The sequence below is a fragment of the Struthio camelus genome, chromosome 1, assembly GCF_040807025.1.
Source record: "Struthio camelus isolate bStrCam1 chromosome 1, bStrCam1.hap1, whole genome shotgun sequence".
Lineage (NCBI taxonomy): Eukaryota > Metazoa > Chordata > Aves > Struthioniformes > Struthionidae > Struthio > Struthio camelus.
Window position 1 is genome coordinate 95,952,749 of NC_090942.1, and position 24,105 is coordinate 95,976,853.

At 39.7% G+C, this 24,105-nt stretch overlaps 1 protein-coding gene across 29 annotated transcripts in view; it reads left to right on the top strand.

The window, feature by feature from the left end:
- The window catches only part of ZBTB20 (zinc finger and BTB domain containing 20), a 496,803-nt gene that overhangs the window by 96,870 nt on the left and 375,828 nt on the right, over window positions 1-24,105 (top strand). For 3 of the 29 annotated variants that reach the window (XM_068959048.1, XM_068958991.1, XM_068959059.1), the window contains one exon: window positions 8,040-8,131. The exons of the other annotated variants lie outside the window; for them this stretch is intronic. The gene's annotated coding sequence lies outside the window, so the exon portion shown is untranslated. The remainder of the gene's footprint in view (window positions 1-8,039; window positions 8,132-24,105) is intronic. 29 annotated transcript variants of the gene reach the window in all.

Here is a 24,105-nt window from a genome sequence, read left to right on the forward strand (position 1 = left end):
TCTACAGGAAATAGATGGACATCTGTTTTCCTATAAGAGCTGATTCAAACATCTCTGTGCTGATACTGTGGCGATACTGCTGAACACCTTCATGTGCCTGGTTAATTTTGTAACTTTTCCAGTCAAGACCAACCTAAGTTATGCAATAATGTGGTCAGCAGAACAGCGTTACTGCATAACTCAATGTTATCAACAACATGGGTCAGCTAAAAAAAATCAACCCTTTCTTCCTCCTGTTCCAGCAAATAAAACAGCAGGCAGCAAAATGAGAGATGGCGAGAGTCCGGCAGCAGTATGAGCTCGGCCATTTACATGGCAGCAGCACATGTTAGTGCTATGAAGATGACATAGACCATTCTGACTCTGAAAACCAGCTTTGAGCCCAGTTTAGCCATTCCCTCTGGTTGCTTTGAATAAAACCTGTATCATTCTTATTGATACTAATGGGACTGTGGGGATTATGTACATCCCTTTGCCTTCAGAAGGCTTGTCACAAGGCAGGGGCAGGGGAACTCTTGAAAGTAGGCAGAGGCTCTGCTGAGAGACGGGCAGTTGAAAGTTTGTATTTTTTCCAGCAAGGAACCAATGTTGAAGAAAATGAAGAAGAAGCAAGGCTCCTTGCTACTCAGTCACTCATAGAGTATTTTAATTACATAAGGAATTTTCTTTTACTTTTTGAATAACCTGAACTATGGTCATTTGCAGAACTTAAGTGATCAGAAACTTTTTCCTTCCTCTGAATCAAAATATCTTTACAATGGTGTTTATTGGCACATTTAAATGTTCTTTATGAGATGGGGCTATGCTGAGATCTCAGAACCTGTTTCCAAGAGTTCTCCTCTAAGCTATGTTCTTACAGTTTGATTGTTATGTGACTAAAATGCAGTATTTCAGCCCCAAGTGCTTGGCTAGTACATAAACATAAAACAAGGTGTCTCAATATATGCTTTAAGCCTCCTTGAGATTCTGGAGACCGCCAGACTGTTTGGCTCCCTGGTGATCTCCTCAACCAAGACTGGAGACTCTCCTCCTCACTTCAGCGGTGACCAGTGGAGCGTCTTCCTCTTTGCTAAGAGAGTATACTGCAGCAGAGTCTTCAGTTCATTTTGAGGTGACTAAACTTTCCTACGTCCTGAAAAAAAAAAGGATTTTTACTGAAGCAACCCCTGGAAGTTTGAAAAATAGCTTTTCCTTGGTTGTTTTGCAACTAATTTTAAGCATATCTTCATCCCTTTCAAGGTTCTTCATTATGACTGGTGAATCTGAGCAAAGAGATGTGTGGAGGCAGCATTGTAAAGCAAACTCCCTAGTTAGTTTCTAGAATGATCCAAAGTAGTAAACCACATTCCTCCTGGGCTCTTCCAAAGTGTGTTTTTCTAGCCAGGTATCTGGGGAGGGGAGCTGCACAGATTTTCATAGTAACAAACACAATCCATCTTTCTCTCCGGGAGATCTGCTTGCTGTAGTTTAGAGATCTGCCTGTGGATTTTTGAGGAGGCAGTTAGACATGTGTGTACACTGACCATCAGTGGTTTAAAGGTAGTCCTGTTACCTCCAACGCCAGGTCTTGGCTTTAGTAAAGCAGGTCACTGTTCAGTTACCCAAGCTTTGTTTATGGGTAAACAGCACTAGCTAAAAGGCAGCAGCAGGTGAGGAGTAACTTGCACTTGCCCTTTCTTGCTCTAGGAAGGTTGGATTAAGTGCTGTTTTCATTCTCCAGTTAAGAGTGTTCATAGTGTTTCCTTGAAATCATGAGTTATTTCATTTTTCCAGATCCTCAGAGTCATTCTGTGTTATTGTAAGCCATGAAATTAAGCTAGCTGCTGGATTTTGTGTTCAAACAGTAAAGGGACCATCCCTACACCTGCTCTCTGCTTGGATATAAAACTTCCCCAGTTCTCTGAAAAAAACATACGCCTGTAAATAATCTTCATCTCATAATGGAGTCTCTGTCTGTCTGAATATTGATATATTAAAGGGCAATGAGAAGAATATACTGTCATTTTGAAAAAGGTATCTTTGCTTTTTCATTATGTAATTATTAGGAGTTTTATACCATGGCTGAACTTGTATTTATATATTTAGATCCCATTCTTCTGGAATGCAGAATTGAGAAAGACTGCCGTTACAAAATCTCACTTCTCATTTAGAGCGCTTCTCCCTAACATCCAGTAGTATGGGTATCAGGGCTACAGTTTGGCACATTGTAGGAATAAATGTAAGCCTTAACAAAGAGACTTGAGCTAAGGTTTTGAAACCCGTAGAGTTAAAGAATGCTGGTTTGGGTATAGCTTCCACAATTAGAAAGTGTAGCCTTTAGATCAAATCTTTCTTTAATAACTAGTACTTTGACAATCAAATAACTGGGTGATTTTTTATAAAAAAAAACCATGATTTAGCGGAAAGTTTTTCCCCTTTTTTAACATAATTTCCCAGTGAAAGACTTTTCTTGAAGTCTTGCCAATGACAAAAATAAACAGGGGACCTGTGGACCCATGCAGAGTGCTCACTAGACCAAAAAAGAAAACTAAAAAACAAAACCTCTAAGCTATGCCTAAGCAAACTTCACATATCTCTAATATGAACATGATGCAGAATTCCCTTCTCACAGCTTTGGAAAAATCAAATGAACGAGCCTCTGCATTTACAGAACAATTTCTGTGTGTGTGTTCTGGTTCCATCTCTCACTGGAAATCAAACTGCTTTGTTTTCAGGCATTTCTCCTGTGCACTTACTCCCTCACAAAAAAAATCCATGCATCCTAAGGAATCAAAGGTTTAGGAAGCTACATTCTTATAGGTGATTATAAAAATATATAAAAAAAATCCACACTGCTTGGATTTCTCAAGGGTGTAATACATGAAGTCATGAAGGAAAATGTTACAGTAAAATGTAGTGAAATAAATCTAGATCTTCCTTTTGGGAAGATGTAGACTTAAGTCATAGCGTAACACAAAGACTTAAAATGGCATATGTGAAGTGTTAAGAGGATTTGGATCTGGGGCTTTGCTTTTGGCCTTTTTCTGCTATAAAGGAGAGGGCTGTAAGAGCACGTTGATGTAGTCTTCAGTTGCCTCTAGAATCTTCTTAGTTACAGAAGATACCTTCTCATGAAATATGAGAAAGACAGTAAGCTGTCTTTTTTTTTTTTAACCTCTTCAAGGGTATTAATTGTTAACACAGCTTCAGGTGAACTAAAAGCAGGTGGTAACACCTATAGGAAACATTCTTGAGCATAATAACTGCACCTGGGACCAAAGGCTGTATTTTGTTTTTTAACTTTTTTAAGAGGAGAGGCTTGGGGAAGGTCTGTTGCCCCTTCCCCCCCCACCCCCACCCCCCCCGAAAATGCACAAAAATACCAGGCAGTCAAACTTTCTCCTTGCACAAAGCTGCCGTTGTTTTAAGGCTGTTCTGCTCCCACTGAGTCTGTGTTGAAACAGGTGCCTCACTTCCTTGGCTCTCCTGGAGCAGTTTTATGGATTAAAGCACCACACATACCGTGCACAGTGGCACTACTAACAGTGCAGAATGAGGTTGGGAGAAAAACTCCTATAGGAGCTACACACCTAGGTGCAGTTAGTCAACAGACAGTTACTCTCATTAAGCATAATTAAACCTAATATTGACTGTAAACTGTTACTTACCTTAAACTTCTCTGCAGACATTGTGGAAAGGGATTAACTTAGCAGATAGGTACACTAATTACTACCTTCTTCACATTAAAGTTATCATCAGGAAGGCCTATATTCATAAATAAAACATAGTAGGGGATGAGAGACTGAGAAATATGTAAATTCATTTGCAGAAAAAAAGGCCAAATTAAAAAAAGAAAGTTGAGTGATGCTACTGGAAGCAAAATGGCACTCTAGCTAATTACCATGAAAAGTGTGATAAATCATGGACGTGTATCCTTGACTTCTGACTGATAGAGCCTGCAGAGTGCAATCTCTCATGCGTAGCTGCCTCTGACTGATTTAAACCCACACCACTATCAGGTTTGATGGGAAAGCACAAAAGTGTGTTATTTTATTTCCTTGGGATTGCTGCTACCTCTTTCTCCTAGAAATGACTTGCAATTATTGTAAAAATACAGTCTGATTTCTTGTCTGGAGAAAAGAATTGTTGTCTGATACAATTGACAAACAAAGACTCCAGAGATGGTCTAGTTATGATTTAATAGCTGTATTTTCAAATGCAATTGATCTGGTATATTTAGACAATTACAGAAATACAATAAAATGTGTATGGGGGGAGGCTTTTACTTGGTATATTTATTCTCGTGGGAGAGACCTTGTGTCCCATAGACAAGATCAGAAGCCAGAAAAAAAAAAAAAGGATTTTCTGTGTGAATTTCTGTTTGTTTTGTGTAGAAGTTTAAGTGAGTCATGCCACTGCTGTGTGCTTCAGCTTTTCCATCTGTTTCTCCCCAGTTTCATAGTTTTCTGCAGTTTACAATCCCTGCTAAGGACTGCACACACTTACTTAGGATTATTCAGATGAGACAAGCTAGCAGGATGAGGCCATAACATGTGTTACCATGTCACTGCTGTGACTGCTTAATCCTGTTGAACACTTCACATTTGAATACGTAAAAATAATGTGATGGCTGTTTGTGAGGTGTTTTCTGTTCTCCCTTTATTTCTGTCCAGAATGCCTTATGGTTGAGTCATATCAGAATAAAAGTCTGTTCTGCTGAGCTAACTTAGGAGGGAGTAGGGAGAGAACAGACCTGTCCTCCGCTTCCTGAGCCAGTACTGCCCTGACTAAGCCACATGAGCCGGAGAAACTTGAGTACACTAGTTTTTAACAGCCAAGATAGAAACTAGCCATCATAGTGGTGTTCTTATGTGGATGTTTTTACACAAAATTATTCTTGGCTTCTACTGAGTATTAATTCTTCAGCTTTTTATGACCTTTTATCAGGAGGCACACCAGAGAAGAAATCTAATATTCGTGATGCTCTTATTATAGGATTTTACAGGAGCAAGTTAGTCATTAGCTGAACATCTGCTGATAGTACCTAGTGAATGCATTATTTGGGGGTTTTTTTGTTTCATTTTTCATCTTGGTTTCTCTGTCCTTTTAAAATGCCTTAGCCCCTGTAATATTGCTGTGACGTACTATTGATGTACTAATATTACTGTGATGTAATATTGCTGTGTGCTATGAGGAATGCATAATTTCCAGTATTAGCTGTAAGAAGTGATGCTAAGTAATTGACAGTACTTTCCTGCTCCGGTAACCTTTGTTCTTCCTCTGCAACTCTTTGTGTCCCCAGTTACAGAGTTTATAGATGTTATCTTCTGTCTTCATATCCTTTTTGGAGTTGCACTGAGTTTTGACAGAATAAGATTTGAAGAGCCGTATCAGGATAGTTTTGGAGCTGCAAATTACTTTCAAGAATTACATGGCTAAATTCTGCAATGGCATACATGTGGATGTAGTTGGTCATAACAGATGATTAGCAAAGCAAAGGGATGTCCTCTGAGCAGTGCTGCAAAATTATTACCTAGCAAAATCACTGGTAAGAGAAAGAGCAATGTATTAGAGTAAACACAAATTCAGAGGCTAGGTTGCCCCAGCATAAAGAATATCTACCTCCCTTCTCTTATTGAGGACTACAGAACTGCAGCACGGGGCTTTTATCTGGGATTCACTTTTGAGGAGCCTGTACGCTTCTTTAGGAAGATTTGGAACAACTCTGTTATGGGTTGTTGTTTTTTCCTGGTTCCCTTCAACATCTTTCAAAGAGAGGACGGAGGGGTCACTGGAGACGAAAAAGAGAAAGAAACTAGAGACATGAAAGTTATGAGGCTGCAGAGCCTGTATATGCCTGTTCATTAACAAGGTGCCTGGCCAGATTTCCATAGACCCGTCTGTCAGCTAGTTGTCATGAGGAGTCTTAGTCAAATTGCATCTGTGACAGTGGACAGACTAAATCCTGGGCAAGGAGTCCAGCATTTGGCCTCTTTTTAGCAGCTTTGTGCTGTTTTTTGTAATCAGATATAAAAATCTTGCATGTCAGCTTCCTAAGGAAACATGCAAAACTAATATTTTTGATAAGTGATAATCAATAGGAAAGTTTCATTACATAAGAAACGGGAATGTAAGTTTCAAGCATGCTTCCTGGGAAGAAAGAATTTACTTTGTCTGTTAGCACCCTACAACTATCGTGGATTAATTCCCATCTTCTCCCCATCCATCTACTGTCCACTGGACACAAAAATAATTGTTCTCCTTGATCTCTTGTCCAGTTCATTTCCTCCGGTCCTCCAGAGTGCGCTTGATGATTCTAGCAAAAGGATTATCTAAGTAATCATATATTTGAATCATGGTCATCTGAAAAGCGTAGGCCAAATCCTTTGAATCCATACTCAGGCAAAATTGCCACGGAAATCAAATTAGAAGCTTTGTCACTTGTAGGATTTGTGTCAGACAGAAATTCCCTACTTATGTTTTTCCCCTGGGGTTAGAATGACTATACACATTTGTGGATTGTTCTAAAATTTGGGTACAAATAATCCGTAAAAATAAGTAAGGCAGATTTTTTATAATCTTTTTTTTTGTGAAGGGTGCATCTTATTTAAGTGGTAAGATGTCTTAGATGGTAGTTAAATGAGCTGTTTGAGGATCTAAATTTCCATTTTCAGCAGTATCAGAACAGCTGGATCCTGAGCCTGACGTAAGACAAAGTGACTGAATGCGGACCTATCTGTATATAGGATAATGTAAAAAAATTGGAGGCCAAATTTTTAATGAGGCATGATACTCTTTATGTGAATTTAAGACATATTTGTAATCAACTGGTTTAATTTTATGTGAGTTAGGCAGAATGTGTCTGTTTGAAATTCTCCTACGTTTTTTACTGGTTACATAATGGATTTTCAAACCTTTCTGTACTGTGGATCGTATCTGCCACATTAATATATGCTCTACTTTGTAGAAAGTCCATAATTTCTTCTCTTTTTCCAGTGTTGTTCCCTCTGGAATGCTTTCTAGAATGATAGTAATAGAGTTTCTATCATTTTCCTTCATATGTAATATCTGAACCTAACTAATAGGGAATGTGCTAGGCTGTAACAATGTTCTTATCATAGGGGGATTTTTTAAAAAGAGACTTGAGCACACTTCACCAGTAACCTGGCATCTTCCTGGCATGTGAATGGGTAGCTTTAGGGAAGTTCAGCAGGCATGTGACTCCTTACTTCTCTATTGCAATTTTTACTGGTCAATGGGTCAATTCAGCAGCCTTCTGAGATAGAAGGGTACGTTAATGTGTGCCTGGCTTGAAGCATGCAGATATTTTCCCTGGCTTCAATGGAAACAGCTTGTGTAACTACAGATTGGCATGTTCTTAAAATTCCTTCCTGAACTGGGGCCTGAGAGAGAGGCTGCTGCTTTTTCCATTACTAGCAAGGAAAAAACATGGTTCTTTCTCCTCAGTGAACTGTTGTAGTGAGAGCTGTAGGGAGAGTCAAGCTGTGAACACAGGTGGAGGAAGAGCGTAGGAAAAGGTTAAGAGACTACCGTTTTGGTAAGGATGAAGAGAGGCACTTACAGAAAGCCTCCCAAAACAGGACAGTTTTTCGTTGTTAATGTAAGTAGATTCAGTTATTTATCTCGTGGCTTTTAAAGAGTAATATGTAATGAGCAGAGCGACTTGCAGTCAGTGCTTTAAAAGCCTTAGAAAATCAGTGTGTCCATTGCTGCTTCTGTTTCCTTTTCGTCCCTCTACATTTTCCTGTTTACTCTTATCCTTCCCCCTTATGTTGTCTTCTCTGATGTTTCCTTCTCTTGCTGCTTTGATTCCTTCTTTGTTTCCTGCTTCTCAGTAGCTCTGTTCTTCCGCAGCCAAATCTCTGAAATCCTTACACAAGCAAAACTCCCATTGAAGTCAACCAAGTCAGGGCTTCTCTTCCCATATTTTGACCTTTGCTTCTTCTCAGGTAGTTAAATTATATCCATAGCAAAATATCTGCATTTGAGGACGTAGACTTTAGCCAACATAAGGCCATTTATTTTACATTTACTTCTAGACTGTATCGGCTTCCCTCCAATCCTCCGTTTGGAAGCTTGTTAGGAGAGTGAATGCTGCTGTGAACAGGCAAATTCTAATGAGGAAGTGGCGGTAAGTAGTTTTTTGTCTGGCAGGTTAGGACTTTTATTTTACTCATTTAAAGACAAAGATGCGAATCTGCTTGTTTAATGTTCAGTAAGATTTCAGTGTTGGGAGTCCAGGGGGTATGAAGTGCTTAAAACAAAATAACTTAGGAGCTGCGGAGATAATTATATATGAAAGGGGATACTGGGGAGAGCAGGGAATACAAATGAAGGTGGGCTAAGATAGATTGAGTGCCACAAAGTACACCCCGATAATTCCCCATTTACCCCTCCCTCAAACACACAGACCATAACCCTCAAAAACCCACTTGAGTTAATGAACATTTTGCTGCATCTGAAATGTTGATGCAAGTGAGATCGTTAGTTCTACTGGATGGCTGAGGGGCTGAGCTGCTCTTTAGAGCGCCAGCCTGCACTCTCTTGTGTTCAGTAGAAAACAGGAAACATTACTTCATTGGTGATGGAGCTTATATTTGAATGTTATGATTTTCCTGTTAGGGTTGTTTCTGTCTGCAATGAAATGAAATATATGGGCTTTTTACGCAAAGAGTATAAGCTATGACTGTGAGACCATTGTAAGAGAGCAGTCCAAACTAATGTGCAGTTGTCCATAGTGATTCCTGCACCCTATTTCACCCTTTGCTGAACCAAAAAACCACCACCCGATATTGGAAGATCATAGAGTGGAGAATATCTGCCCCAGAGGTGAGGCTCTGAGTGTGGTGTCGTAAATCCAGTGCCTCTGATCATGCTGGCTATTGAAATGCAGCTAGTTAGCTTGGCAGGGCAGTGTGGCCTAGCAGAAAGAAAAACAACAACAAAACCCAAACAGAAAGCAAACATCTGAATACAGAAACACTGAGATAGTGTTCTGTGACTACTGTCACTCTAGACCTTGGAAAGAAGACTGCCCTCCTCTTTTTGATTCCTTTGTATGCTGAAGTGGAAAATGATACTACGTAGCTATCCCTGTGAATTTCTTCCTAGGATTTATGAATATAAGTTTACGTGTATTTGGACTTGCTATAATCTCAAGGATTATTCAGTTTGCAACTCTGGCATGCTGTTAGTCTGTAACAAAACGATTACAGATGAATGTGTACTTTACCCTCTTTCCCTCAGCACCCAGTGTTGGCAGTGGAACTCAGCATCCTGGGTTAAATGGATTTTTTCTGCCCCAGTATGCCTGTTCTTCCTCATGTTAGACTGCATAATGGTTTATGATGCAAAAGCTTGTGGTGTTTAAAGAACACAGCATAGCAACTACATGCTTTGGGGTTAGTAAGTTTTAAGCATTTAAATGAAATAGGAGGCAAATGCGAAATGGTATCTCCTGTGTTTGGAATGACTACCATTGATGCATGGAATAGAATAAAAATAGAAGCTAATAGCTGTATAGACATCAAACTGAGCTGGGAATTCCAGTTGACCCTTCCACTTTGTATATTGACTAGTAACTGTGAATGAGACGTCCTTCTACCCCTGCCATAAGGTTATGAGACATGACCGTGTAGTAATTAATGCCACTGTATTATTTTTTAACTACTACAGAAATATAATATCAGATGCTCAGATGGCATCAATTGGCTTAGCTCCACTGAAGGCAACAAATGCTATGCCAACTTATACCAGCTGAGGATCTGGCCCACAGTTAAAAGTAAAAAAGGGACAGGCTGCCAATATGGCAGGAAACATATTGAAATTTACGGTAGTGACTTAAGCCGTAAAAAGTTCTGCTTGAAGTGGTTGTCTCTCTGCAAATTCTTATTGGTTGCTTGAGTTGGAGACATCTGAAGCTCTCACCTTACCTGTATAGGCACATTCCCAGTCCTGCGCAGTCATCTGTGTTGTAAAACATCTGGAGGCATCCCACCTGACTCACCATCTCTAGTTGGCTCTCTCTTAACATGTCTGCTAGAGATTTGGGACTGTACTCTTTTTTTATTTTCATTTTTAACATAATTTGCATTTGAATGACCATATTGATTTCCCTTTTGCTTATATTTCTCATGTTGCTTTCCTACGGGCCTTTTTCTGAGGTGAATCATACCTAAAATTGGGGGGGATTTTGCGTGTTGCTGTTGAAGTGTAAGTCTTAGCCAGCTGTCCTATTTGCATTCAAATATTGTATTAATCTTGATAAGAATGAGGAAATCCAGTTTGCTGCTTTTATACTCAAATATATAGGTGATTTTTTACTTGGAGATAAGGTGTCTGTAGCTAACTTGATGCTTGTACTTTTTTATCCACTATAAATATGACTGAATAATTTGATGGATACAAATGCTGTTCTCTGTATTACACAGTTAGTAAATGAAGTACTTACTGAAGATGATATGGATGTATAATCTCCTCAGTGTTTTTTTCCTCTAGTAATAAAATTATTTTAGCATTTAGTTCGTAATGAGTGCTGTCTGTAAGCTTGTGAGCCATCCTCAGTTCTGATTTCTTGTTAATAACTTTCAGATAAAATAATCTTTCGGGCTTGACAGTTTCCACACTTGGTCCCATCTGTAATGTTGACTATTTGAGAAACTCTGTGACCCATTCTTGTAATATGAAGTTGAAAAAAACACTCTCTTCTGCTCTAAAATATCTGCCTTAAATAATGTAAGTAACTGACTGATGACTTGGAATTTGACCTACAGTGTGCATGTCTTGCCAATTTTGGATTACACCCCAAAAGTACATATTTAAGAGGGATAAACTTTCAGAAGTAGAAGTGTTTGCATATCTAAAGCCTGCAAAGTATGTGAGTTTTAAGCTGCTAATGAATTTGCTCTTCTGCGCTCTAAAAGTACAGATAAATAAACTAATCATTAAAACATCTCAAGATATAACATTGCTCAGCTGCAATTTTTAAGATCTTCCAGAGTATGCTTTGAATGACATTCGGTCTTTATCACGCTATATTTTCCCGCACTTCAAAGTAACAGTGAGTCTTCTGAGGCCTCTGTATCATGCAGATGGTGAAAAGAATGTCGGGGAGGCAGGACACAATGTTCATCTATTTTTCTTTTAGTTTCCTAATTATTGTTTGTTTCAAAAAATGCCATGAGACTTCTTCTGAAGAACAGTTGCCTATATTACAAAAATCCAGAGCCTAGTCCATCTCTTACTGAGGTCAGTGAAAAGATGCCTGTTTCAACTGGCAGTTGGAAGTTTAAATTAAAAGTGGGTAGTATCTTCAAATCCAGTGTACTATAGCTATGATGATTGTAGCTGATTTGCTTAAACAGTACACATAAACACTTAACAGTATTGCAGAATAAACACTTAAGAGTATTGCAGAGTACTTATAGGAAAGGTATGAATTCTATTAAAATATTATAACAAACTTTTAAAGCAATATTTATTCCTGTATTCTCAGCATATTTTAGAAATCCCGGTGCACTTCAAAAGTTTCCAAAGGACAAATTTTTTTAAAGGACCTTAGAGTAATTGTATGAAGTATTGTTATTCCCATTTGATAAATGGAGAAACTGAAACACAGAACAGTTAAGTAACTCTCTCAAGGTTGTAGGATAGTTCTTTGCTAAGCTAAGGATAGATCATTTCTTGGCCTTAAGTGTTCCACATACTATTCCACTGCTTCTCTGTGTTAAAGAATGCTGCAGTACTTTTATGATATAATTTAAAAGTGAAACCAAACTACTTATGTTTACCAGTCTCTTGGGGAGGGAGGTACCTCTTTGGTTGACATTCATTTGCTATCCTGACTTTTTGTAAAAACTGAGATTTTAAACACACACACACACACACACACACACACACACACACACATACAAAAGAGAGGAAGACTAACAACCATCCTTGACTTGCCTAGGATTTCAGTAAAAACAGAGGGCAGAATCTGGCTCAAAAATATTGAGCCAAAAGTCTTAAAAATGTGCTTCTACCTTCCAGATCATGTTTCCTGTATATTGGACCAGAACAGAAGGTTAGTAGGAGATGGATGTCCCTAGTTATAAATAATTGTGACAGCAACCAGCAGTAGAGTGCACTTGAAAGAACAGTTAGGTCTTGCTGCAGAATGCATCCTAACTACAAAAATGACAGCCTGCATGGCGCTGTGGACGGAGGGCAGCTTGCAGTGCTATTCAGAATAATGATGTTTGCTTATATCTGCTTAGAATATCCCAGAGTTTTGTAAATATCTTTTAGAAAACATTCTAATGTTTCTTATTCTGAACTTATTTCTTAAATAATCATAACTGGTGCAAGACAATATAGTTTGTAAGAAATCTGAAGTTAGGCTGTAGCTCTTCTGGGACTGAATATATAATTGGTACCCTTTTAAAATTACAGTAGTTTTTACCTTAGAGTGGAGTGTTGATGGTACACTTTGTGGTCTGGCTGGCACCAGTGAAGAGTACTGTTAAAGCAATTTTTATTTAGAGAAGCCACTGCAGAAAAGGGTACCTTCTTTCAGACTCCTCCAAGCTATGGTGAGGTGCAAAGCCTTGATGTAATTTGAAAAGAGCGTCACAATTTACAGGGAAGGTAACTTCATCCTAAGATTGTTGCCAAAATACTGACTCCTGGCTGGCTCCACGGTTTCTGTGATCCTGAGATCCTAGGATCTTTAGATCCTGAGAGTTTAGAGAGAGCCTTTTGAATCCCTGCTGCCATTAAACTCTGTCACATGCTATGTACTCTCTGTTCTCGGACAACTTAAGAAATGTCTTCGTGTGCCATTTAGTCAGTGGCAACCCTGGGGACAAATCTGAGCTGCATTTACCTTATAATCCTTCCTAAATGCTTTCCCTCTTCTCTTGTCAATGTTAGCCTTAAGATAAACATTCTCCAGGGAAAACAAAGACACAATCTGTCCTAGGAGTGAAGACCATATTATTACTTCTGGAGGGTGAAAGTAACATTATGTGTATATATTTCCAGGCTTACTTGTCAGCTTTGGTCGTTCCTAGCAGAACAGATCTAAATGTTGAATAATGAAATGAATAGGCCATTTCTTCTCAGATTTTCATTCTCTTTTAGATGGGAGATGTTTTTATTGTCACTAGCTCTTTGCTAGAGAGATCATGTCATGTTTATTTACCAAGTAATGGGATGCACTGGGTATTTTCAGTGTGATTCCTGTAGCGTTTTGTTAGTAGGCACTTCACACTTGAACGTTTTAAGAACTGGAGGTGCATTAAGGAGAATCAAAAGGTTGCCTGTATTTGTCAGCTGCAGAAGCTATATCCTCTTAGGCACAGAGAGGGAAGGATTGTACCCTGCACTTAACATGGAGAAACATGAAGTAACCAGTCACATGAATAAAGCTGCAGTGGTCACAAGTAAAATGGCTTCCTGGTACTTTATTGCTGTGTATGCTTTTTGAAGCCTATGCAGACAAAATAGATTAGAAGCTTTACTGTGGTTGACGTTTCTTGCTGAAAGAAGTGGTTTATCAACTTGAGAAGGAAGTTAACTTAAAGAAGTCACGGAGTGAGCCCGTGTTGAACACGCCTGTAGAACTGATAGCCTTATACTGCCCAGCCTCTTGCCTCTACCAGAGTTCTCCATTGTTTATCTGGTAGAAAATAAATTTAAGTCACAGTTAATGAGCTGTTCTTCAGCTAAAGCACTGCATGCTCTTACAGCAGGTATTGAGGCACAGCTCTGACAGTAGATAAAGCACAATGCAGCCGTGTTGGCTTTTGTCTACTGGGGGAATTTTAGCAGCCAAGAGAGATTATTTGGGTTATTTAATACCCTTTTCATCACAGTCCCTGCAACATTCAGAACACTGTAATTATCCTCCATTGGTGAAGCTCTGGCAGTTTGTGATGCTGTATCCTTCACTACTAGGAGTTTCTGGCTCAAGAGTCCTGTTGTCTAACAGGTAACAGTGTAAGGTGAAATAGTATGTAAAATCTTGTCAAACAGTGGACACTTCTGCCCACTAGCTGTACAGTTGTCACGGGATCCCTGAATGACTGACGCCTTGTAACGACTAGTTCTAAATCAGATGTAGGTGAGCATGATTAGAACATCAAACCACTTAGCCCTGGGTAAGACTCCTCTAGGCAAGAGCATTACAATACTCTCAGTACCTAACCCGTGGCAGTACTGTCCACAATAAGTAGATGCTACCAACAGCTGTCTTGAGGATCGATTTAGGAAGAGAGCAGTTGCTTTGCCAAGGGAAATTTAGATTAGATGCAGAATTGGAATTTTCATGAGGTCTTGTTTTTACCTAGTTCCGAATGTTTCCTTAGCACAAGTGAAAACTTTACACATTTTAGCTCAAACTGTACTCTACTAAGCCTCCCACATTTAAACCCATCTTCTTGGCAGTCATCCCAAAATATGTTTGGGTTGAGGCATTGCACATTACATTTGGTGAAGCTTTAGCATTCCCTGTTGCTCACATCAATCCTTATTTCTGTTTGCTCTTGTAATTTACAGTTAATGAAAATTCTAAGTTTACCTTTGTTTTTGTTGGCGTCTGTACAAGGGAACCCTTTAGCCCTTTCAGCCTCCCATCCAAATGGAAAGCTGAATCCAAGAGGGAAGGCAAAACCTATCCGAGCAGCTTCATTTTAGACAGAAGCTCTTAGCATGCATGTCAGCATTGTAACGTTTTTGAACAGACGTTGCGAGAGCCTTGCTTCAGGTGTGACCTGTGCCTGCTCCTGGGAGTAGGCTGGTGAGTAGGAGTTCCTGCTCTCGTCCAACTCAGGCAAGAGTTCTGCCTGAAATTAGCAGGAGTTTGCCTGATTACCAACGTGGGAACGTGGCTAATAACAAACTCATACGGATGACCTTAACACAGCGTAGGCAATATTGACAAAACAAACCATTCTGGAGTTATTGCAGTCTTTTCTAACAAGCCCATTAAATGAAAATTGTCTCACAGATTTTCATTTCAGAAAACATTTTTTCTGCCTACCTAAGATATCACCTATGCACCGAACTGTGTATTTATGTGATTATAATGTTAAACAATTGGCACTAAACATACGGCCCATTTATAATTTCTCTACATATACAAAATTAGATAATTGTGTTATTTATGTTATATCTGAAAAGATGCTTATTTAACATTCTAAAATAGAAATACAGTTTTGAGCAATAAAACATGCTATACAGCTATAGAATTATTTTTAAAAGTAAGCTTTAAAATGCCCCATTTTCATATATTTTGGGGGCTTATTAAGCATTCTTAAACATTACCTTTTTTGTCTAAAAAAGCCTTTTCAGGTGAGAAATATTGACAGATTTAGAAAAATACATAAGCCAGAATTATGATCCGGTTGTACGTTGCCTTCACAAAAACAAGCCCAGCTACCCCTTCCTACATCAGCCTGTGGATAGTACTGTGTACAAACTACAAACCATTTTGCTCACATCCTAAAAGTGTAGCTTAATCAGTAGGAACTCTGATCTCATTTTAAAACTTCATTTACTGCTTTCTGGTTCGTCTTGCGTAGCCACTGCGGATGCTGTGCAGTCTGCTGTGCTGGAGGACAAGGCATGGGCGCAAAGCACTGTTTGCACCTGGTTAAAATCTCCAGTGCTTTGTGTGTGGTTCCTGGGCAACAGGCAGCAATCCTGAAAAGCGAGGCTGCATTTGCTCAGTTGTGGCTAGCAGCTGTGACTTTGCGAGAGCTCACAGCAGCTCGTTAGCAGTGACATGCACAGATCATGGCAAACTCTTAGCTGGCCTTTCTTCATTTGCTGCCTACAATCAAGACTGGGTTGCCTGTGGTTGCAGACTTGGCCAAGGAAAGCATTATAGAGATGTAAGGTGAGTTTGTCATTGATAAGGGACAGGGAGGTGAGGCGAGAAGGTGGGAATCAATGTTTTCTGATTAGAAAATAGGAACAGCGGCATAAGTTCTCTGCACCAATGGCTGCTGTTTTCCTTTAGCTATTATTTTCTTTCAGAGTATATTTGCAATGATGCTACATATAAATGTAGGGACTAAAACGGATTTGAGTGTGAGTGTGTGTATGTGCGTGTATGTACCTGTGTGCACATGCATACTACACATGTGCATTACAGTTTGGAAATAAAAGATGATTTTACGGGAGAATTTTAAATTTTACTTTGGTAAAAGTAAATGGCTCCATTTACTTTGGAGCTTTGGTTTTGGAGTCTTGTCATTTACTTTGAGGGATCAGAATCAAGTCATACTACCTTGATCTCCACCTACCCAGACAGCATCTAAGCAGCAGGTGGTGTCACACTACATGACTGACTGACAAATTCAGACTGTTTCATCTTCATGAGCTGCTCAGCTTGTGCTCCTTGGCTTACCAGTAAGCATCACTTTGCTCTTCTAAAAGGGAGTTAGTATGTTATAAATCTATTTAAACAAACTCTGCAAAGCTATGCCATTGTTGCGACCTATTGAAAGGTTCAACATGAGACAGGAACAGATCTGCCATTGCCTTGAAATCTCTTTACTTTACACTGGTTTAGCCCAGGAGAAGTGATCTGTAGGCGAGTCTCTTCCTTACACATGTATCAGAGACCTCTTTTCTGCAGCTTCAACAAAATCTCCTTTAGACACACAGGGCAGGTATTGACAGTAGAAGTCATTAACCTCAAATCATGAAAAAACAGCAGGAGATTTGCCTATTAAGAATATTGGACATACTCATGAAGGAAAAGTTCCTCAAGGGCTTTTAAACTCAAAGATAGGTGTATAACCCCTAACCAGCAGATTGCCAACCACTGGAAAGATTGAAGGGAGGGCGGCCAGATTCTGGATTTGCCCTGCCTATCAGTCCTTTCCGTAAGTAGCCACCCTGGCTAGCGTCAGGGACACTACACTGAGCCAGTGCAGCTCTTCTGATGGTCTGGAATGGGTGGTCGTGTAGATGTGGTAGATTCTCAGAATGACCGTGCTCCAGATGCATGCTCTGGAGCCTAAGTGTTGTTACTGACTTCTTCAGTTGAATAAAAGAAAGCACTAGTTGTTAAGCAGTGAGTGTAAATGTGATAAAGTGGGTTGAAACCAAAGTAATGACATAATCCGGTATATTCAGCCTATCAATCCCTTGATTTGTTTTGTGGTCTAGACCAGGGCTCTTTGTTTCCTTATCTAGCAAATGGGGATAATTGATGCTTTTCTCCTTCAAGGACAAGGATTGTGAGTTTTAATTATTGCATAACGAGATTTTGATCCTATATTGCTCTATAATATTAGTATATTGTAAACTTTATTTTCATTGTCATCTTGTCCTTACTTGCTGTCACTTCCTCTTCTGTCTTAGACTTGGGTTGTATTCTTTCTCACTACGGAGGGCGTTTAGAATTTATTATCTGACATCAATTTGGCTATCAAATGATAGAAGGCAATAACATGATATATATGTTTTTAGGTCTGTGTCGTTTTGCTGTCTTCTTGTCATGCAGGCTGGAAACGAGACTACACTAAAGTTGATGGCACCTTGCAAATTGACATCACTTTGGTCAGGAGCCTCAGTTTTAATTCGAGAACAATATACATTTGGTGTTATTCTGTAGGAGAGTACTTATGATCTCTTTGGTTGGCCTTGTTTTGCTCCCACCTCGATACCATGTCCTCCCTGCAGTGAGAGAATTCCACACTTCCTCCTCATCTGCAGGTACAGGGAACACAGAAATGTGACAAATTCCTTTTAATCTTGCTCCACTCTTTTAAAAATTCACAAAAATGAGATCTGTAGGACTTCTGTTAGTTTAGAACATGTTGTAAGCTGGTAATAATAACAGTGCTGCACAGCACACAGAAGTCATGGGCTGGATGTTTACAAAACACACGATAATAGGTGTTGAATTTTTTGTACTGATTCATTTTGGTAAACCGTGTAACACCAAAAGCACCCACTTACAATAAAGTGCAATACAAAAAGTGCATTAAAATGTTAAGGGTATGACTTAAATTCTCACAACCAAGGACAATAAAGTTGAGAGACTCATTCTGTTTATAAATCATACTGTTGTCTCAGGGATTCCAGCTCATGTAGTGGTGAAGGCAGATCCCACTAAGAGGATTATGTGAGCTGCTATATGTGTAGGCATAATAATGTACTTGAATATAGTAGCACCGACTTTTAGTGGAGATGTGTTTGACAAGACTCTCTCTTTAATTTCTTACTTGGGATCCCCATGGTTTAATGCATTTTGTAAATTACTCTCACCTCTTTAACATCCTCAGCTTTTGACAGCCTAGGAAATAGAAAGTCCCCTGTCTCAGGATGGCATATGTGCTTTTTTACTGTAGAGTATATCTGCATTCTTAAGCCATGCCAGATCTTTCACCATTCCCCCGTGAGTGAGTTGTGGAAGGAAGATGTGCTTGTGTGGGAGCTTTGTTATGCAAGAACAGCGTGGATTATTCAGAGATATCAGCAAGTCCCCTTTCCCGGAGGACCTCTGGTCAGAATTAAGAGCTGCCAGATATGCCTCAAACAAGTTAGTGTAACAATAGACAACTGTGAAGTGCCTGCAGGTATCAGCTGAAGAACCTGAAGGGTTTTAATGGCTTTAACATGGGTACCTTCTGAACGCTTAAAAAAAGAAAAAAGAAAGAAAGACAAAAACCTCTCTTGTCCCTAGGGTTGTGAGCAAGGGCAGAGCCCATCCTTTCATTCTGGAGTCTGCCATCTTTTCTTTGGCTTTGTTTTCAGTGTTGTAGCTTCCCCATGTCTAGACAAAGGAATGTGAAGACTGCAGAGGCTCGTGTTCATTCTGCTCTGTAGTTCAGCCATTGGAGCAGGTGGAGAGTGATACCTTTTGTCATACCTCTGGTTCTTAAGAATAGTCGGAGCCTAGTGAAAGTCTGCTTTAGCATGTGGATATAATGCAAGCCATCTTTCACTGTTACCTTTTGGAGTGATTTCTTGATACATATCAAACGGAAGTAGAGGAAAAGCAGAGGGGCCAAAAAAGAGGTATATAAAATAGTTAAATGAGAACTGTATTAACAGATGATACAAAACTATAAAGTCATCCAGAAGCTGAACTTTCCTTGAGAAAGGTGCAGTCCTCCTTTCCCAAGTTCCCAAGCAGCTAGCCTTTTTCCCCACTGAACTTCCTTGTTGGTGTTCCAAAGCACATTGAGCACCAGGTAACATTATTATTCCACTCCTCCTTGCGAGTAGTTGCATGGTGTCTGTTCTGCCTACTCACTTGTGGATCATCTCCTTGAAAGTCTGTAAATACCCCTAATTGCACTACCACTGCTTTAAAACAGAGCATAGTCCAAACACTCATGGGCACTGAAATTTCTCTTCTATTACAAGAAGTTGCTGCACAACGATAATGTCTAGGCTAAATTTATTAGCATTTGCTGCATTATTGTTCTCCTGCATGTTATTGTCCTGTTATTGTTCTGCACAGAAACTTTATAGTGAAAAGTTCTGCTGAGCAACCAGGCCCCTAGAAAACAGAGTTATGTGTAGTAATTATCTTGTTCAATAATTGCCTTTTACTGGGATAAGATGAGGAAAGGAGAGCTGTGACTATGTTTTTTGGTATCATTCTGTAGATTGTTTCATGCTGTTTTTTTTTTTTAAAGTTGGATGGATACAGGTAGTCTGCGTGTAGTTACTGAATTTCAATTGGGTTGACATTCCTACTTACCAAATATGTAAAGAACGCTCAAAAATCTGAGCTGCTGGACCCAACAGATAATTTTTTATCATAGTGTGATATCTGAGGTATCCTGGCTGTAGATAACCCTCTCTCAGTACTTTTCTGAGCTAAGCAAGAGGACGCGTGTGTAGACTATGTGTCAAGATAATCTGTAAGTTGCAGAAAGAGACTGTGTATGTTTGTAAGATACAGTACTGGAGACTACCTTTCCCTATTTGCTTATGGATTCAGCCTTTTTTATTCAAAGTCTTTTTGGTGTCAGTTCAGCTAAACAAACAGTTACCCCAGAGCTGGTGAGGCTAGCTGTCCTAATTAATACAAGCCCAGGTGGGGATAGTTAGAGCTTGAGACCAGTCAGTTTGAAATCTACCACTGTATGGAGAAGTTGCTGGTGCTCAGGATCATAATATACTTGTGGTGTGGTTGTAGTTCTTTGATTTCTACTTGATGTGTAATGTATGCTTGAAGTGTGGATTTTCATGTATTAAATGAGATGGGAGGAGGTGGTTGCATTGGAGAAAAAGCTTCCTTTCAGAGAAAAAGCATTGTTTAGTTACTATAGCTTTGTAGCTTTTGTTGATAGTGAAACAGCCAGCAGTGTATTTCTTACTGTGTGAGGATATACTAGGTTCACCTTGCAGCTGGGGTTTGTGGAATAACCATCAGCTGAAGAAGCAGTTGCAAGGGAGAACCTTGGACTGTGTCATTCTTCTGCTATGTTGTAGCTCTAAGGTGAAGGCTATGCTAAGACTAACAAGGTATGTAAAAGAAAACCCTTTTTAACAGGACTATGTTCATAAAAATGGTTAATGCAAACATGGAAATCTTTGAGGGTTTGGGTTTTGGGTAGGGAGAGGCAGATTATACATGTCTAGCAAGCGCGTATCATTTCATCAGTGTTTATACTGCTCGTTGATCATCCTTTTCCAATCCCGATCTACCTTTATGGTAGCAGCTGTCAGGGAAGACTTACGCTTGCTCCCTCCATCTGACAAAGATTCTGAACAAGGTGGACTCTGGTTGTTGACTTTGAGAGTAGGTTTTGGCCCAATTTACATAGATAAGATTTGGCGCACTATCCTGTCCCAAGTGTCTGCTCTGTGAAAAACATGCAGTACTCTTGTTCCTCCTATTTTTTTGCTTGCCAGCAACCTGGCAAGCAGAAGTCTTTTCAAGTCCTGACCTGGCTGATGGCTATTTGAGGGCATAGAAAAAGGGAAACTAAATAGTAGTTACACTAGTCCAAAAACATAAATCGCGTAAGGATTTAGAGTAATGTGCCACAGTTCACTAGCACCTTCAAGACTCCTGTGGTACCGTGCTACGCTCTTAACCACTGCACCTTTTCTGTAACTCTGGGAGTAAAGGCTGTAATCTTCACCTTTCTTGGTAGGGAAAGAGATTTTCTCAAGTCAAGCGGACTGTTAAGAGAGATAGGAATGCGTCAGCCAGTACCTGGTATGGCTATGTAACCACTTCTTCCCCTTCATAGCAGCATGGCTGCAGCATTGTTGTGGATAATCCATGCTGAGGCTAAAAGCAGTGTGAATTGTATACATCTTGCGCATCCGTTTTGCTGTCTTATAAATGAAGAGGGTTTTTTTTCTTTTTCCCCTTCCTTTGAAGTTTTAAAGCACAACTTGCTGGTGACCCACTTTTGCTAACAGTTCTCTTAACTAACCCCTGTACTCGCTCATACTTTTTTTTTTTTCTCTCTCTCTCTCTCTCTTCCACCCACTGTCTGTCTAGCCTGGCTTAAAATTTTTATATATGTACTTTTAAAAAATTGATTAGTTGGAGAGCTGCCCGTTCTTCTGCACTGTATAATAAGGATTTTAAAACTGCACACTGAATTCTGTATAGTGTAATTAAAACTGACCCAGATTTGGACCTGAGAACACCAGGACTTAGCCAAACTTGCCATGAGCTGAGTTCTGATGGCAGATGGGAGCTAATGAGGACACACTACACTCCAGAATTTCCCAGCTGCTTGGCCCCTTTTTGTACAAACAAGGTTTGGAGTGAAGTCCCAATCCCGAGAGCATGTTCAAGCAAATGTACTGCACCCAGTGTTTTGGGAAACAAGGCAGTGCCGTCAGGCTGTTTCAGGAAATTCTAAAGGCATTATTTCCAAAGGGCTTTTGCGGTGTATTCCAGTGTAATGCATATACCGTCTCCCAGCTCCTGTCTTATCCTAGATTGATCTGAAGCACATGATCATATTCATACTTGGAACATGCTTCCCCTGAATTCACTGGAGAGACTTTCACCTTTATTTAATAGAGTGCTAAAATCCCAAAGTACCAGGTCTCTCCCTTCAGCCTATGGGTCTCTTCAGTGGATTCAATGTCTTGGGACTATTTGGGCAGATGTAATTGAATCAGTTTGAAGCAGCTGTAGCTGGCATGTGGTCTCTCAGATTGCTAGCACCTGTTTGGTGGGGTTTTTTCTTTTTTTTTTCTTTTTGTGTATGTAACTCACTAGAGTGCAAATAGTGCCAAAACCAGCGTTGGTCTTGGAGCGGATAAAGCACTCCAGATCTATATCCTGTTCCCCTTCCAGCCTAGCCACATCGTTATTGGTACCTACGATAATAATGTTGGTAGTGAGCAGAAACAGGTTTATGCTTCTCTTCCAACTGCCTCCCTCCCTTTCAAATGAATGCATTGCCAGTGCAGACGCTCCTCTTCATAAGCAGTAAGACTTAATCGTGCTCAGAGTGGCTGTGTCCTCCTTAGAGCAAACCATGGACTGCCTAATTTTCTATCAGATGCATACACTGAATTTGTCTGCTATTCTAAACAGTCTTGCTGGCCCAATGAGGTTACTGTTAGTATCTAACAAATGACCCAACAGTCCTGGGATGCTCTGTTCAATATTTCTGTTCTCTTCTCTGTACATAGATTTCAGTTACTGTGTAGCTGCTACCATCTAAGTTTTAATGGGGCAATATTTCAAAAGGGACTGAGTGTCGCTTGGTTGCCTTCTGTATCATGTGATCTATCATAATCAAAGTTCAAATTAAACACAATGGTGCACTTGGTCAAATATGGTAACAACACACAGTGGTGTGGTTTTCAATGTAATATTACAAGATGGCATATTGAAACATTAATTTTTTTTAATATATCCCTCCACTGACTTCCTCATACTTGGTGCATGAAGTTTAAGTGCCTTTCTCTCTCTCTCTCTCTCTCACTCTCTCACTCTTTTTTTTTTTTTTTTTTAAGGTCTCCCTACAGATCTGCCCTAGAGACAAAGACTGTATCTGGACTCTTAATTTCAGCTGTTCTCCCCTGCCTTTGTTCTCTGCACACCTCACTTCCTCCTGCTCTTTTCTTTGGCTACTTGAGCTTCTGTTTCACTGAACAGAATTTCCCGCTCTTAAGAGGTGCCATTCCTTTGTAGGATCCTAACAGTAAGAAAGGGTAGATTTTCTAATGCAAGTGTAATTATGATTTCTTGTTTTATCTCTTGGGCTGTAAATATTTGGATAGGCTTCTCTATGGCTAAGATTCCTGTAATGGACTACTTCAGTGACTTTTTTTGTAGTCCGTTGGGTGTTACTACTTATTTCTAGGGCATAGAGGTCTCTGTCCTCAGCTGGTGTACGTTGACATGCCTCCTTCAAAAGCTTTAATCGCTGCTGTTGTATGCAATTAAAAGTCAGTTCTCTAAAGTGTACCAGAGAATCCTAAAGCTGTTTTTTTTTCTCTACTTTATGTCAAAAAAGATTGTGTGGTTTGCCTGTAGATGTTTGCAGCGTAGGCAGAATCTTCCTTCCCTTGGAATATTCCACAGCTTCTCCAGCTATTATATTGATCTGCAGTCACCTTCATTTGGTTGAGCTGAGGCATTTGGAGGCTCTAGTGGTAACTTCTTTAGTGGCAGTTTTTTCCAAAGGAAGTGAAATGCCCTATGAAACATAGTGAATGAGTTGTTTCCACTATTACAAGGAGTGTAGTGTACAGCAGGAGCTGCCCAAGATTCTCCCCCCGCCCTGCCTAACAGAACAGAAGACCACTGATCTTAGATATAGGGGAACTTGCCTTTGAGTTGCATGAAGTGTGCTTAGATACAAAGAGTAAAAGGTAGTTTAGCAAGGCGTATGTAAAAGTGATAGTTAAACATGTAACATTTTTTAATGATTGTCAAATGGCAGTACAGAGAAAGATGAAATACAGAGTTCCATTTACTCCAGAATTCTTTTTACAGATCCAGCAGGGTGATGGTCCCACTTGATTTTTCTCTGGTCCTGTTATTGCCATTTGATTTTATTGTTCCTTTCTTCTTTCTGTTCTGTTCCTTTTTCTTCTCACCCATGCCCCCACTTTCCTACTTTGCTGCACTTTCTGGTCACAGTCTCACAAAATCCTTTGCTAGTA